This window comes from Rhinoderma darwinii, chromosome 7 (assembly GCF_050947455.1).
Source record: "Rhinoderma darwinii isolate aRhiDar2 chromosome 7, aRhiDar2.hap1, whole genome shotgun sequence".
NCBI lineage: Eukaryota > Metazoa > Chordata > Amphibia > Anura > Rhinodermatidae > Rhinoderma > Rhinoderma darwinii.
The window spans coordinates 37,440,981-37,457,380 of NC_134693.1; the positions used below are offsets into that span (position 1 = coordinate 37,440,981).

Genomic DNA, 16,400 nt, shown 5'->3' on the forward strand with positions numbered 1-16,400 from the left:
AAAGTAATACATACTGTTGCTAGGTGGACCCCCATGTGCTGCTTCACCATGCACATTGAGTTTTATGCCAAAATAGGGCAGCCAAGTGACTTAGTGGTGAGTATTGGGGTCCTGGATTAGAATCCGAACAAGGACAATATCTGCATGGAGTTTGTATGATTCTTATAGGCCAATTGGCTTCAAGAAATAAATGATACCTTTCAATGTATCATTATTAAAACTTCAACTTCAATCAACTCTTACTGCTGGTACCAGTGGGGTTCAACCCCTCCCGATGCAGCACCCAGGGCACATGCCCCTGTCTAGACTATACCTCCTTTTTAAAAAAGTGCATTGGCAACACGACAATATAAGATCAATATATGGTTGTGTTCAGATGGCACTGGTTTCTTTGGGTGCTCGAGGTAGGGTCCCAACCCGGGTGTAGGTTAAGAATTTGTACTCGGCACACCTTGCTTGTGTTACAAAAATATATATTTTTATTATGGATGCCAGAGGCTGCATGTGCGACGTCGACGTTTTGGTCAGACAGACCTTCGTCGGGCACTGAGCCGTGCTGGGGACTGGATCGGTACAAAATATGATGCGTATATAGCGCTGCTGTGGTCAGTAACCGGCGGCTTACCGCTCTGTGTTGGCGCTCAACACAGAGCGGTAAGCCGCCGGTTACTGACCACAGCAGCGCTATATACGCATCATATTTTGTACCGATCCAGTCCCCAGCACGGCTCAGTGCCCGACGAAGGTCTGTCTGACCGAAACGTCGACGTCGCACATGCAGCCTCTGGCATCCATAATAAAAATATATATTTTTGTAATATAAGATCAATGTTAGTGTCACCTGTATGAATTTCTGATATGGGTAATAAAAGTATGAATATTTTATACCAGTTATAAAACTGGAAGTTTACATTTGATACATCGCCTATGAACACCTGCTATAGTATTAAAATCTATACAGCACAGTGCATTTTAACAATTGTTCCCTATCATTTTAAATGGAGAAAATCTTGGTGAAATGTCATAGAAAGTAAATGGTAGGAAAAAGGAACGTGGATAAGAAAAAAGAAGGGCAAAAGTTACTTGGATCATTCGATCTCTTATAGTATAAGACTGGCACCAGGAGGCAGATTATGCCTACCAAGGGGATATATGGTGAACGGTCCCTCTGTTGCGAACACCAATAATTAATTTTCAAATCCCATTAATATTTCTATTATTATTTACAATTTGCAATAGTGTAACCAAGCACAAACTCATTATTGGTGTTCATAACAAAGGGACCGTTCGCCATATATCCCCTTGGTAGGCAAAATCTGCCTTCTGGTGCTGGTTTTATACTATAAGAGATCGAATGATCCAAGTAAAATTTGCCCTTCTTTTTTCTTATCCCCATCCCTTTTTCCTACTATTTACTATTTACCTATGGTGGTGTACATCAGGGCAGAATAAAAGTTATTAAAAAAGATCAAACGAGGGGAGGCTTTAACCCCAATGTCATAGGAATACATCTTAACCTATTGTACCTACTTGTCAATCTTTTCAATGATAATGTAATTCCCTCAACCTTATGTAAGTGAGTTTATAGATTCTCAGACACACACAGCTGTTACGCCAGGGCCACAGATGGTCCAAAATGCATGAATTTTTCTCCTGCCCCCGCAGCCAAAGCACATCGAAATGCTCCAAGCTCTCCTTGTCTATGCATTATACACTTACATAAAACATTTTATTACCCCATTGAACGCAATACAACAGCCAGAACAATAAATTTCAGCTCAGCTCCTCTGGCTGTATCTCTAATTAAAGTTATTTTTGTCTCATTGGTAATGTATGCTGATAAAACACTTCTGGGACATTCACGTTTATGAAAACCATTGCTCACTTATGTTCTGCAATGAGATATTGTGTTGACAGATAAAGTTTGCTTAAAGCCATTCTGTTTAACTCAATATTGATAACTGGACTTCAGAGGTACAAAAGGAGGACAAGATTATGCTCAACAAATCCCAATAGAATACCAATTTTTACTTAGATATAAACATATGGCGCTCGATATCTGGCATATTTGGATTTATTGATGTATTTTTAATAATTAATTACTTCTATCATTGAGAATTCACCGTAGAAAACGAAGGGGGAATGACTGTGAAGTTATCAAGACTTGCAGTACAAGAAAAATACTAAGGATAAATCACACAGAACAATAATAGCTGTATGCTGCAGTTGAAGATAATGTACAGTACAGTTATTACATTATTCCTATCTGTTCTTTGGGTCTTTACAATGAAATATAATGAGTTGTTATGAATACATTTCGGGGTGCAAGGCAACGCTTTTGCGCTTGCGTGACCGGCGCTCCATTAATTTCTATGGAGATACCGGAAACCACAAGCCGGACACAGACCCTGGAAGTCCCAAGCTTCTCATGGAGCTCTTCGGGGGACTTTTAGTTCCCCGTTCTCCTTATTGCTGGGGGCCCCAGTGGTCAGACCCCCAGCGATCACACATGTATCCCCTATCCTGTGACTAGGAGATATGTGTTTTGTGGGACAACCCCCTAGACCAATTAACTTCTGTGTGTTAAAAATTGTACCAATACAGATCCATTGTAACATGCTGCGTTTTAAAAAGAATGCCATGCACAGAAAAAAAACGTGTGCTAAAAAATTTAAATGTGATAAAAACTTTAAAATGTATTGGCACCATTTTTTCATTGAGAAAAATGGAATTGAATGCAGATTCGATATATGCAAGTGTGAATGAGCCCATAGTGGGTGTATGTATTTGGGTTGTGTTCACATAGCCTATTAATTTATCAGAAATTGACATGCCTGCTCCTTCACTCTCCACTTACTCTATATACCTGGGCGGTAGACGTTACTCCCTCTTGTAGTCACATGACTTTTTTTTTCGTCCAGGACTACATATTCCAGCTTCTTTCTATACTAAGGCGCGCTCTTGAGTACTAGTATCAATTTCCTTCTATTATTCTCTGTATTTTCAGTAGGGGGAACACCTGGGAAATTCCAAAGAGTAACACTTCGGGTGAATTGCAGTACATTAGTTTTGCTCTACTGCCCATTCTTATCTAAGGTACAGTCCTTGCCGAGCAAGCACAGAGTTATGCGCGCTCCCACAGCTCGGCATACAGGAAGATACTGTGCATGCTCAGCCAAGGATTTTCTAGGCATCTGGTGGATGTAACTATAAGTTACCAGTAATAAACATTGCATGGATTACTGGAAATACATAGGTCGGAATTCAGAACACTGATCATTTTGAAAAATAACATCTATTTGCAAAGTTTCATATCTTGCTAATAACTATTCATAAGGATTCATTTGCTATTGCGGTGAAACCCCTTTAACCAGCACAGAATTGTGGACCAAATAAAATATATATTATTACACAGTCTGGACAATATATGTACTGTATATTATCAGTTTTAGTGAGTCATAAAGATATTGACATGGTCACTGAAATACAAGCTACTTTTACCCTTAACTCTATGAATAGACTTCTTCCAATCCATCAGTATCGTAACTATGAATGTGGTTATATAAGACATCAGAGAAGTATCGCACACTAAGCATATAATCAGGCAAATGAATGTATTTTTATTCTCTTGAAAATTAAGCTTTAATTGTGGTATTTAGCTACCGTGAAGGTGAACATTTTCTAGGAAGGAATGCTGCAGGCGCACGGGATACTTAGCAAGATCTAATTGTTGCTGTGAGAGTAAATGTTTACTTGTAATTGTGTCTGTCATTTTAAAGTTGACTTAGCACTTCACTTTCTGTTTTAGAAAAAAAAAATAGAAATGGATAGAGTGTTTTCTTTCTGAACCTAGTTTCGACATTTTTTAGTCTATATTGTATTACATTTAGTGATTTGCAGAGAGCACCCTCAAGGTCATGTGCAGCACATCTGTGCTCTATAGGCAGCCCACGGGATGAGGGTTTGGGAATCTAGGTTGTTATCAGCATTACTGACAACATTATGTCACTTCTTTTCACCTCTATTTAATTTCAGAGCAATCCAGTTTCAACAAATGAAGTTTACCCAACATATAGCAACAAATTCTGTCGTTTTCTAATATAGTTTCTATATTAATTTCCGCAGAGTTTTTATTTATTTTTTTAAATCTCTGCATGAGATCACTTAAACTGGCCATACACTTGAGATCGCTATCAGTCGAACGATTGTTCCGCTGACAGCGGTTTCTCCAGACTCTCCCACACACATACACGCTCGGTTTGGCCGAGCGTTTATGCATTTTCAATAGGGAGAAGGGATAAAGCTGATGCCCGCCGAAATAGTGGGATTGGCCGAAATACAGTGTATTTGTAAAGTTTTCAGACCCTTTCAGTTTTTTCACATTTTGTTATGTTGAGGCCTTGTGCTAAAATAAACAAAATTCAAGTTTTTCCCCATCATTCTGCACTCAATACCCCATAATGACAAAGTGAAGACAACATTTTTAGAAATGTTTTCAAATTTATTAAAAATGAAAAATGCTAATTTTGCATGGACTTAACTATTCAGTCCCTTTGCTATGACACGTGAAATTTAGACATCAATAGAAATGTTTCTCCACCTTGATTGAAGTCCACCTGTGATTGGACATGATTTGGAAAGACACATCCCTGTCTATATAAGGTCTCACATATCAGAGCAAAAACCAAGCCATGAGGTGGAAAGAACTGCCTGTAGAGCTCAGAGACAGGATTGTGTGGAGGAACAGATCTGGAAAAGGGTACAAAAACATTTCTGCAGCACTGAAAGTTCCAAAGTGCACAGTGGCCTCCATAATTCTTTAATAGAAGACGTTTGGAACAACCAGGACTCTTCCTAGAGCTGACCGCCCCACCAAACTAAGTAATCGAGACAGAAAGACCTTGGCAAGAGAGGTGACCAAATGGCCACTCTGGCTGAGCTCCAAAGATCCTGTGTGCAGATGAGAGAAACTTCTAGAAGGTCAACCAACACTGCAGCACTCCACCAATCTAGGCTTTATGGCAGAGTGGCCAAGAGAGAAGCCTCTCCTCAGTAAAAGATACATAAAAGCACGGCTGGCGATTGCAAAAAAGCACCTAAATGGCTCTCAGATGGTGAGGAAAAAAGATTCTGTGGTCTGATGAAACCAAGATTGTACTTTTTGGTCTCAAATCTAAGTGTCATGTCTGGAGGAGAACACACACTGCTCATCACCTGCCCATTACCATCCCAACAATGAAGCATGGGGTGGCAGCATGATGCTGTAGGGGTGCTTTTCAGCGGTTTGGACAGGGAGACTTGTCAGGGTTGGGGGAAAGATGAATAGAGCAAAGTATAGAGATAGTCTTAATAATAACAACCTGATCCAGAGTGCTCTGGACCTCGGACTGGGCCAAAAGTTCACCTTCCAACAAGACAATGACCCTAAGCACACAACCAAGACAACACAGGAGTGACTTAGGGACAACTCTGTGAATGTCCTTAAGTGGCCCAACCAGAGCCCTGACTTGAACCCAATCGAAAAACTCTGGGGAGACCTGAAAATGGCTGCCCTCTGATGGTCCCCATCCAACCTGACAGAGATTGAGAGGAGCTGCAGAGGAGAATGGCAGAAAATCCCCAAATCCAGGTGTGCAAACCTTGTGGCATCATAACCAAGAAGACTGGAGGTTGTTATCACTCCCAAAGGTGCTTCAACTAAGTACGGAGTAAAGGGCCTGAATACTTATGTCAATGCAATATGTTCATTTTTACTTTTCAATAAATTAGCAAAGATTACTAACATTCTGTTTTCACTTTGTCATTATGGGATATTGAATGTAGAATGATGGAAAAAAAAAACTTGAATTTTTTAATTTTAGCACAAGGCCCCAACATAACAAAATGTATAAAAATTGAAAGGGTCTGAAGACTTTCCAAATGCATTGTACATATAATGTGTCTGGTCAGCCATAGTAGGAACCTTTATTGTTTAATTTCAGAAGAATCAAAGATCAGTCCTGACCATGTGATGATCAGACCACTACCTGGTGAATTACAAAAGAGATCTAATAACTGTACTGTAACAAGCCATGCACCTGTGTGTCAATCACATGACCAGGACAGATTCTAATCCTCTGGAAGTAAACAATAAAGGTTCCCGTTGACTACAAGCAGAGATCTAAAAAAACAGGAGGAAGTGATGTTCCAAGAAAACTGCATAGCTTTTTGTTATACAAGGAATACGCTTCATTTGCTGAAACTAGACTACTCTGTAAGTAGCTTGCAACACTCTTGTCAATTTCTCATAAATTTTCCGAAATCTCTTATTCTATACCCGATATTGCTTTTTATACTCCTCTTTGTATGTTCCAAGGAAATGTATTGTATTCTTATTTATTGAACTTTGTAGCACTTAAAGGCATTTTCCATGACTAAAACATTGATAGCTGATCCCTAAGATGAGCGATCGATCGATTGGGGTCCTTGCTAATCATTAAAACAAAGGGGCCACGGTGCTTGCAGAAGTGCCAGGGTCCTTTCATTGTCTATCCAGGCACCGCTTCACATCTAAACATGTGGCTCTGCCTGGTACTGCAGCTCAGCCCCATTCAAGTGAATGTATAAGTATACAGTACTATATTTCAAGAGAGTGCTGGATTTCTCAATTTATATACATTTGAGTTAAACGTTTAGTTCTGTTTTTAAGCTACACTCATGACCAATTATTAGGAAATTGTAGTTAATAAAGTATTTTAATTAGGTTGTTTTTACTTTTGATAGATGAATTTAACTGAATTGACCTGCTCACAACAGAATGCTACAGACTACTACATAATATGGCAGCCTGTATGGGTTAATGGTCTTTCAACTAGGAAAAGCAGTAAATCTTGCCCTCACCATACTGAAAGTCCATGTTTTAGCTGTGGTTATAGGGTATATTGAATCCTGTCCAACATTCATCCACAATAGTTTTATATGAATAATGAACAATAATCTCCAGCTTATATTCATACATAATAGATTGAAATAAATCTAAACTTAGAATCAGACGTATTTTCCATTACTTGTTGCTGTCCTACTATATCATTCCTATTTCTTTTTAATGTAATACTTACTGACACAACTGTGAACTGGAGGACTACCTGGTTCAAATTGGCAATTTTCCTCTCTGCATGATAACACGATCTCCCTTAGAATATATTGATATTTCCAAAGCACAGAGGGAATTTAAGTGTCTCATACATACTGTGTGTCAATGGAGCAGAATAAATGTGTCCATTTCTGATACATCTACTGGAAGATTCCAATCGCAGCGATAAATGAATCAGCAGGTTTCCTTTGTTTGACTGAACCAACTGTAAATAACTGCAATTTCCATTTGTTTTTTTGCTCACAATCTTGTCCAATAAAGCTACCCACCATTTAGCAACACTTGTAATATTCACTTCTTGCCATTTTTGCAGTGTTGGGTCCTGGATAGAGTAAATTTTTACTGATGTATGGGACATTGTACTTACAGCTTATGCACATGGCAATGCCATGTGCAAGGATCTTGTACAGTGGCACACTGTTTCTACGGATCCATATTATGGAATAGTTGGCACTTAATGTGCCGCCATATGGTGCCTCATTCAGGCACTGTAATTTACCATAGATGTAATGCTTTTAGGGAAGAATGCCTCCATAATACAGTGGGGAAAGGAGCATGCTAAAAAAACAACTCACTGTGTGCATTCATGTAAAACTGAAGGCATATGAAGGTACAGTATAACTGTAATAGGGCCAGTGGCAGATTAAGTAGAACATAGGCCCTGGGCTGTTCCATACACTTGGGCCCCCCTTCCCCATCGCAGCTCTACCATGTCTATAGTGAACACCACCTTTCTGTGCGAGCATTGACAAAAGGGCTTTGTCCCTACTTACTGAAAGTCTCCAACTATCGCTGACAGTACCACACTGTGCAGGGACACATCCTCCTGACAATGAGAATGGTAATATGCATTTGTCTATTAGTCCTGGGTACACAAAGACTTTATGTGGAATACAAGGATTTCCTACAACAGACATGTCAGGAGAGGTAACAGATCCTCTATAGATCCAGTGACTCACAAGTGATGTCTTTTCTGATGAGAGTCATTCTATTTTCTTCTCCATCTGACACAGACCATTATGGCGACTTCTCCTGATGAGACATGATCCTCGCTTCTGCAGCCATTTCCAGCCTCTATAGAAACACACAAATTCAGATACCAATGCCCAGGCCCGTACATTAAAGGGGTTGTCCGGGCACGGACCGTTTTTTTTTTATACTGATGACCTATCCATGTGCCTGGATAACCCCTTTTACTCAGACTAGTAAATTCGGACCCCAGACTAGAACCTAGAATACATACAGACACCCAGACCTTCTAAACTATTGCAGTTCCCAGACCAGGCCCCCATAAGCAAATACAGACTGCAGAATAAGCACCCTAAATAATTACAGACCTCGTACCAGACCCCTAAATACAGAACCTAGACCTGACCCCGTACACTAATAATGACCCCAGACCTGACTCCCTAAGGTAATACAGACCCCTAAATAAAGACCCCTAAACTAATACAGACCCCAGACCAGACTCCTAAATACAGACACCAGAACCCCGAAATACAGACCCCAGACCCCATAAACTAATACAGACCCCAGACCTCCTATATACACACCCAAAACCAGACCCCCTAAATATAGACCCCAGACTAGACCTACTAAATACAGACCCCAAACCAGAACCCCTAAATACAGACCCAAGACCAGAACCCCTAAATACAGACCCCAGAACAGACCCCCAAAATATAAACCCCAGACCCCCTAAATGCAGACCCCTTAAACAAATCCATCCCCTTATACTTACCTAGCAGCTCACCTCATTCTTCTTCCTGCAGTCTTGCTGCTGTTCTAGGACCTGCGGTCATGTAAACTGCAGGTCTCTAAACAGTAACAAGTACTGCAGAGATAATGTCATGTGATCTTATGTCTTAAGACCCTTTTGCAGGACATACTCAGTGCAGTTTTGTCGAGTTTTGCCACGATTTGCTGCAAAATGCATATGGCTGTATGCATGAGCCCTTATGATGAGAGTAAATCTCGTGAATCTACACTATAGACAATAGCGGAAATTAATCAATATTGTCCTAAGATACTGCATTTTAGGAGATGCCAAAAATGATGCAAATTGTGCCAAATGTATGAAAATAGTGATTTGGTGGTATAAATAATTTGGCACAATTAACTACGCATGGTAGACATGTTATAGTATGGCTGGTGTAATTTATATCGATATCTTGCACCAAAAATGGTGCACGTCCTTAACACATTTGGTACATTTTACAACTCATCCTAAGAACCCTCTTTTTTCTAGAAGTCTTCCAAAACTGTTGATGTACAGTAAGTGAAAAACATTCATTTTTGGTGCAATTTGTGCAATTTTGTTTAGTAAATCTCCTGTAATGGGCCAAGTAGGATACAGAGACTTGTGCAGGAGAATTTACAGCTGCACACTGAGTATCTTGCGGATCTATGGTCCTGAGCAACAAAGACTCCTTGTTCCTATGTATGGTGCTCTTTTTTGAGATATGTCAGACATATTTTATCCTAGATTAACTATTTCTAGTGCAAAATACCTGCATACTATGGCATGCGATCAGAGAAAAACAACATTTTAGCTCTGTCCGATTTTTACAGAATCCAAAAGAAATACATCCTTAGGCCACCGTACGACATCAGAGGCATACAGAGATACAGCAGGGCACCATGCAACTCTATGGGAGCCCTATTATGGCTCTGTACAATATGCATGAGGCCTAAGGTCTAGTGCCCTTACCAGACAAGCTGACACTGGATATTGACATAGTACTTTTAGCACCATGCCATTTATCATTAAAAAAAAGACCAATGCCTGGTGACGAGCGAGTGGCAAAAATATATAAACAGCTAATAACCCATATCCTGATTAATCTTTAAGTAGTCCTTTGCTTATAAACACAAGATAATTAAAAGCAACTCTTTCCTGCAAAGCTTGTGTCAAATATAGGTACTTTAATTGGTAAATTAAAAGGATCTGAGCCATTAATGAGAGTCAATTAATATGCTTTTGACTGAGTTGGGATGAATTGTGCGTAAAGTAAAAGTAGTCATTAGAGGTGGTCGAATCAATATGTCAGGTTCAAGATTTGCAGTAAATGGATAAAAGAATTTTTAAAGATTTTCTCATCTCTAGTAGTTACATAAGTAGAAGTGGTAGAAGTGTAATAAGTATTATTCCTTGGTCAATTTGACAGCGTTTTTCCAACCTTTGCAAAAAAAAACAGCATTACACACGTCACTATTATACATGGAGTGGACGCGCCATCCACACTGGCATTCAGATTGGCTGGCACAGCCACATGTCGTGTACAGTATGTCATTGCTGCTTACTTCTTCCATGTCTTTATTCATCTTTTGTCTTTTCTTGCTGAACGCTCGTTTCCGATCATTGTCCTGTGTAAACAGGGCAACGATCAACCGATGGACAAGCAAACTCTCATATTATCCTTGTTGGCAGCACATCTCCCTGTGTAAACATGACATGATGGAAATGTATGGGGACGAATGATCGTAGTAACTGATCATAGCTCCTTGAGAAAAGGAGCAAAGGAGCGCTGATCAACAAGCTGCCTCGTTGATCGGCGCTCGTTTTCACGGCCCATATTGGGCCGTATAATAGGAATAGTGCCATCTGATACTTCTGTTTCACTAATCTGTCTAGGTTATTGGTGTGGTCTCATCATAATTTAGGTAAAGTAAAAGGTAATGCAACTTTTCCCTTTTCATCCACATATTTGCTCTAGAATAGAGAATTCTACATTACAATGATAAAGTTTATAGCAAGGGTCCAAACTTTATATTTTTAATATGTTAACATCTACAAAGAATATGTTTTCAAACTCATATATAATATAGGTAACATACTATATAATAAGTAAACGTACATCATTATAACATTAGCTCTGCAGAAGAGTTTTTGAAAAGATCTGTCTTGACACAGAAGTTTTTTTTCTCACTTTTAGAAAGTAGGCTAAGAGTCCTCTAGAGAAAAATATGTGTAGTCTAAACAGCATTAAATGGCGTCCCAAGAGAAGGGTTACATGGAGTGAGTGCATTGTATATGACATTTATGTGTCAGAATGAACTGCTAAAAAGAGAAAGAAAGGGACAGGGATGTGAAATGTAATAATGTGTCCTGTCACTTTTAATCGAAGACTTGCTTCATAAGCACACAAGGGAGGTCAGGCAATTGGAAAATGTTAGTTTTTTTTTTACACAGAAATGATTCCAGTTTTTTCTCCTTCATCAAGTAAGGATTTGTCTAACTTATTAAGACTACAGTTAGAGTAGTAGCAACTTTCACTCTGCCAATGACAGCATTATCTCTACCACTTTTATCAACTCCCCTCTCTCTTACATACAAGACTTCTCTCGTGCCTCCCCTCTCTTCTGGAACGCCCTCCCTCATGCCATCTGACACTCTCACACCCTCCAAACGCTCACTAAAAATGTAACTCTTCCTATAAGCATATACCTGGCCTAAAAGAATCACTCAACCGCTATGCTAAGGCCTCGTTCACACTGAGTTTTTTGTAGGAGGAAAATTCTGCCTCAAAATTCAGTTTGGGATTTTGAGTCAGATTTTGTCCTTCCTGCACGTCGTTTGCCGCGATTTTCGATCACGCCCATTGAGTGCTACGAGCAAAAAACTCAGCAAAATATGCTTTCTCTGCCTCCCATTGATGACAATGGGAGGTCAGAGGCATAACCGCGCGAAGATAGGGCATGTCCCTTCTTTCTCCAGCAAGGCGGATTTACTGCTCGCGGGAGAAAACCGCCACCGCCTCCCATTGAAATCAATGGGAGGCATTTTCGGCCGGTTCTTGATGAGTTTTGCAGAGCGGTTTCCGCTCCAAAAAGCTTGTCAAAATACTCTGTGTGAACAGGGCCTAACACTCCCTCCATCTACAGATCTGCTTACTCCATTTCCTGACTTAAATTGTATCTATTCTCTTTTCCTTATAGATTATAAGCTTGTTTGGGCAGTGCTCCTCCATAACGAAGATTGTAATAACATTTGATTATACCCCACTGTCTTTTGTAATTGCTACTATGTTCTACCCCAATATTGTGCTATAATATATATGTATACACATATATATATATATATATATATATATATATATATATATATATACACATACACTACCGTTCAAAAGTTTGGGGTCACCCAGACAATTTTGTGTTTTCCATGAAAACTCACACTTATATTTATCAAATGAGTTGCAAAATGACTGGAAAATATACACTACCGTTCAAAAGTTTAGGGTCACTTAGAAATTTCCTTATTTTTGAAAGAAAAGCACAGTTTTTTTCAATGAAGATAGCATTAAATTAATCAGAAATACACTCTATACATTGTTAATGTGCTAAATGACTATTCTAGCTGCAAACGTCTGGTTTTTAATGCAATATCTACATAGGTGTATAGCGGCCCATTTCCAGCAACCATCACTCCAGTGTTCTAATGGCACATTGTGTTTGCTAACTGTGTTAGAAGGCTAATGGATGATTAGAAAACACTTGAAAACCCTTGTGCATTTATTTTAGCACCGCTGTAAACAGTTTTGCTGTTTAGAGGAGCTATAAAACTGACCTTCCTTTGAGCTAGTTGAGAATCTGGAGCATTACATTTGTTGGTTCGATTAAACTCTCAAAATGGGTAGAAAAAGAGAGCTTTCATGTGAAACTCAACAGTCTATTCTTGTTCTTAGAAATTAAGGCAATTCCATGCGAGAAATTGCCCAGAAACTGAAGATTTCCTACAACGGTGTGTACTACTCCCTTCAGAGGACAGCACAAACAGGCTCTAACCAGAGTAGAAAGAGAAGTGGGAGGCCCCGCTACACAACTGAGCAACAAGACAAGTACATTAGAGTCTCTAGTTTGAGAAACAGACGCCTCACAGGTCCTCAACTGGTAGCTTAATTAAATAGTACCCGCAAAATGCCAGTGTCAACGTCTATAGTGAAGAGGCGACTCCGGGATGCTGGCCTTCAGGGCAGAGTGGCAAAGAAAAAGCCATATCTTTGACTGGCTAATAAAAGGAAAAGATTACTATGGGCAAAAGCACACAGACATTGGACAGAGGAAGACTGGAAAAAAGAGTTATGGACAGACGAATCGAACTTTGAGGTGTTTGGATCACACAGAAGAACATTTGTGAGACGCAGAACAACTGAAAAGATGCTGGAAGAGTGCCTGACGCCATCTGTCAAGCATGGTGCAGGTAATGTGATGGTCGGGGGTTGCATTGGTGATGGTGAAGTGGGAAATTTGTTCAAGGTAAAAGGGATTTTGAATAAGGAAGGCTATCACTCCATTTTGCAACGCCATGCCATACCCTGTGGACAGCGCTTGATTGGAGCCAATTTCATCCTACAACAGGACAATGACCCAAAGCACACCTCCAAATTATGCAAGACTATATTTTCTAGTCATTTTGCAACTCATTTGATAAATATTTCATGGAAAACACAAAATTGTCTGGGTGACCCCAAACTTTTGAACGGTAGTGTAGTCAAGACATTGACAAGGTTAGAAATAATGATTTTTATTTCAACTAATAATTTTCTCCTTCGAACTTTGCTTTCATCAAATAATGCTCCATTTGCAGCAATTACAGCATTGCAGACCTTTGGCATTCTAGCTGTTAATTTGCTGAGGTAATCGGGAGAAATTTCACCCCATGCTTCCAGAAGGCCCTCCCACAAGTTGGATTGGCTTGATGGGCACTTCTTGCGTACCATACGGTCAAGCTGCTCCCACAACAGCTCTATGGGGTTGAGATCTGGTGACTGCGCTGGCCACTCCATTACAGATAGAATACCAGCTGCCTGCTTCTTCCCTAAATAGTTCTTGCATAATTTGGAGGTGTGCTTTGGGTCATTGTCCTGTTGTAGGATGAGATTGGCTCCAATCAAGCGCTGTCCACAGGGTATGGCATGGTGTTGCAAAATGGAGTGATAGCCTTCCTTATTCAAAATCCCTTTTACCTTGTACAAATCTCCCACTTTACCAGCACCAAAGCAACCCCAGACCATCACATTACCTCCACCATGCTTGACAGATGGCATCAGGCACTCTTCCAGCATCTTTTCAGTTCTGCGTCTCACAAATGTTCTTCTGTGTGATCCAAACACCTAAAACTTAGATTCGTCTGTCCATAACACTTTTTTCCAATCTTCCTCTGTCCAATGTCTGTGTGCTTTTGGCCATAGTAATCTTTTCCTTTTATTAGCCAGTCTCAGATATGGCTTTTTCTTTGCCACTCTGCCCTGAAGGGCAGGATCCCGGAGTCGCCTCTTCACTGTAGACGTTGACACTGGCGTTTTGCGGGTACTATTTAATGAAGCTGCCAGTTGAGGACCTGTGAGGCGTCTATTTCTCAAACTAGAGACTCTAATGTACTTGTCTTGTTGCTCAGTTGTGCAGCGGGGCCTCCCACTTCTCTTTCTACTCTGGTTAGAGCCTGTTTGTGCTGTCCTCTGAAGGGAGTAGTACACACCGTTGTAGGAAATCTTCAGTTTCTTGGCAATTTCTCGCATGGAATTGCCTTCATTTCTAAGAACAAGAATAGACTGTTGAGTTTCACATGAAAGCTCTCTTTTTCTACCCATTTTGAGAGTTTAATCGAACCCACAAATGTAATGCTCCAGATTCTCAACTAGCTCAAAGGAAGGTCAGTTTTATAGCTCCTCTAAACAGCAAAACTGTTTACAGCAGTGCTAACATAATTGCACAAGGGTTTTCAAGTGTTTTCTAATCATCCATTAGCCTTCTAACACAGTTAGCAAACACAATGTACCATTAGAACACTGGAGTGATGGTTGCTGAAAATGGGCCTCTATACACCTATGTAGATATTGCATTAAAAACCAGACGTTTGCAGCTAGAATAGTCATTTAGCACATTAACAATGTATAGAATGTATTTCTGATTAATTTAATGTTATCTTCATTGAAAAAAACTGTGCTTTTCTTGCAAAAATAAGGAAATTTCTAAGTGACCCTAAACTTTTGAACGGTAGTGTATATATATATATAGTACATAAATAAATATCAATAATTAATAATATATTTTAATAATAATGTTTCAGCACATTAAGTGCTAACACTTTGTATTATATGTATACTGTGTTAACATTTTGCGCTGAGAGTGGCTACAAAATGAATGGGGGAGCAAAAAATTGTCATAGCGGCAGACTTTGCATACATTTCCACACTAATTTTCCAATGTTTAATTTGAAAACATGCTCAGTCTATTTTTATCACCACAATATCTAATTGTAATCGCTACTCTGTCTTTCTTTCAGCAAATATAATGGAAAGTATATAATATATACACCTACAACATTATAACATCCACTCTGCAGAATATTATTTGTATGGAAATGTCTTGACATTGAGAATTTTTCATCTCATTACTTGCTGTAGACCACATGGACAGTGATATACTGTTTTGAAAATATTTAGAAGCTTAGATTTTCTGTTTCACGCACAAGAGAGAAGTTTTACTCAGTAATTATTTAGTGGAAATATAGTATTCTGTAAATATTTAGAATTTCACAATTACTCATAAAGAATCAATTCGTAATAGTTTCTACTATTCACAGTAATTGGCCCAGATCACTATTTATGTGCATATATTTTAGTGCTAATTGCTGTACAGTCATCAATTTGGCAACACGATGATTATTCTTATACACAAATTTATTTATATTTACACTCCGACCAACATACAGATGTGTTCACCCTTACCTTTGCTTGAATTTTGTTAAGTTCAGTTCCTTATAAATCCAATTTTTTTCAATATCGCGGCATGCTAGCAAATCCCTTGGCAGGCTGCAACTCACATCACAACCATTGGGTGGCCACACATAGACACATATAGCATATACATCTCGTGACAGAGTATCGCAAAATCATGTTGTTGGTTTTTTTCAAAGCTGGTCAGCCTGCCCTACACATCTTAGGCTATGAGGACAGGTAAAGAAGGCTACATCTGTTTTAAAGGGTTATTTACATTTTATTAAGTGATGGATGGCATATCCTTAGGATGTGGCATCACTTTATGATTGCTGCGGTCTGACCTCTTGGACCTCCACCAATCCTCAGAATCCAGATTTAGCCCTGTGTCCCCTTCAAAGCTTTTTCTGCACAGCGGTGCTCCCGCCCATCCGGCAATGCAGGGAACTGTAGGTGTCTCCAATCACTTGAATGGGGCCCTGCTGCAGTTCCCTACACAGGGGATGTGCAGAGAAAAACAGTGAACGGATTACAACTCTAAATCAGTG

At 39.5% G+C, this 16,400-nt stretch overlaps 1 protein-coding gene across 1 annotated transcript in view; it reads right to left on the reverse strand.

The window, feature by feature from the left end:
- Positions 1-16,400, reverse strand: part of PLPPR5 (phospholipid phosphatase related 5) — a 157,358-nt gene that overhangs the window by 108,346 nt on the left and 32,612 nt on the right. The window lies entirely within an intron of this gene.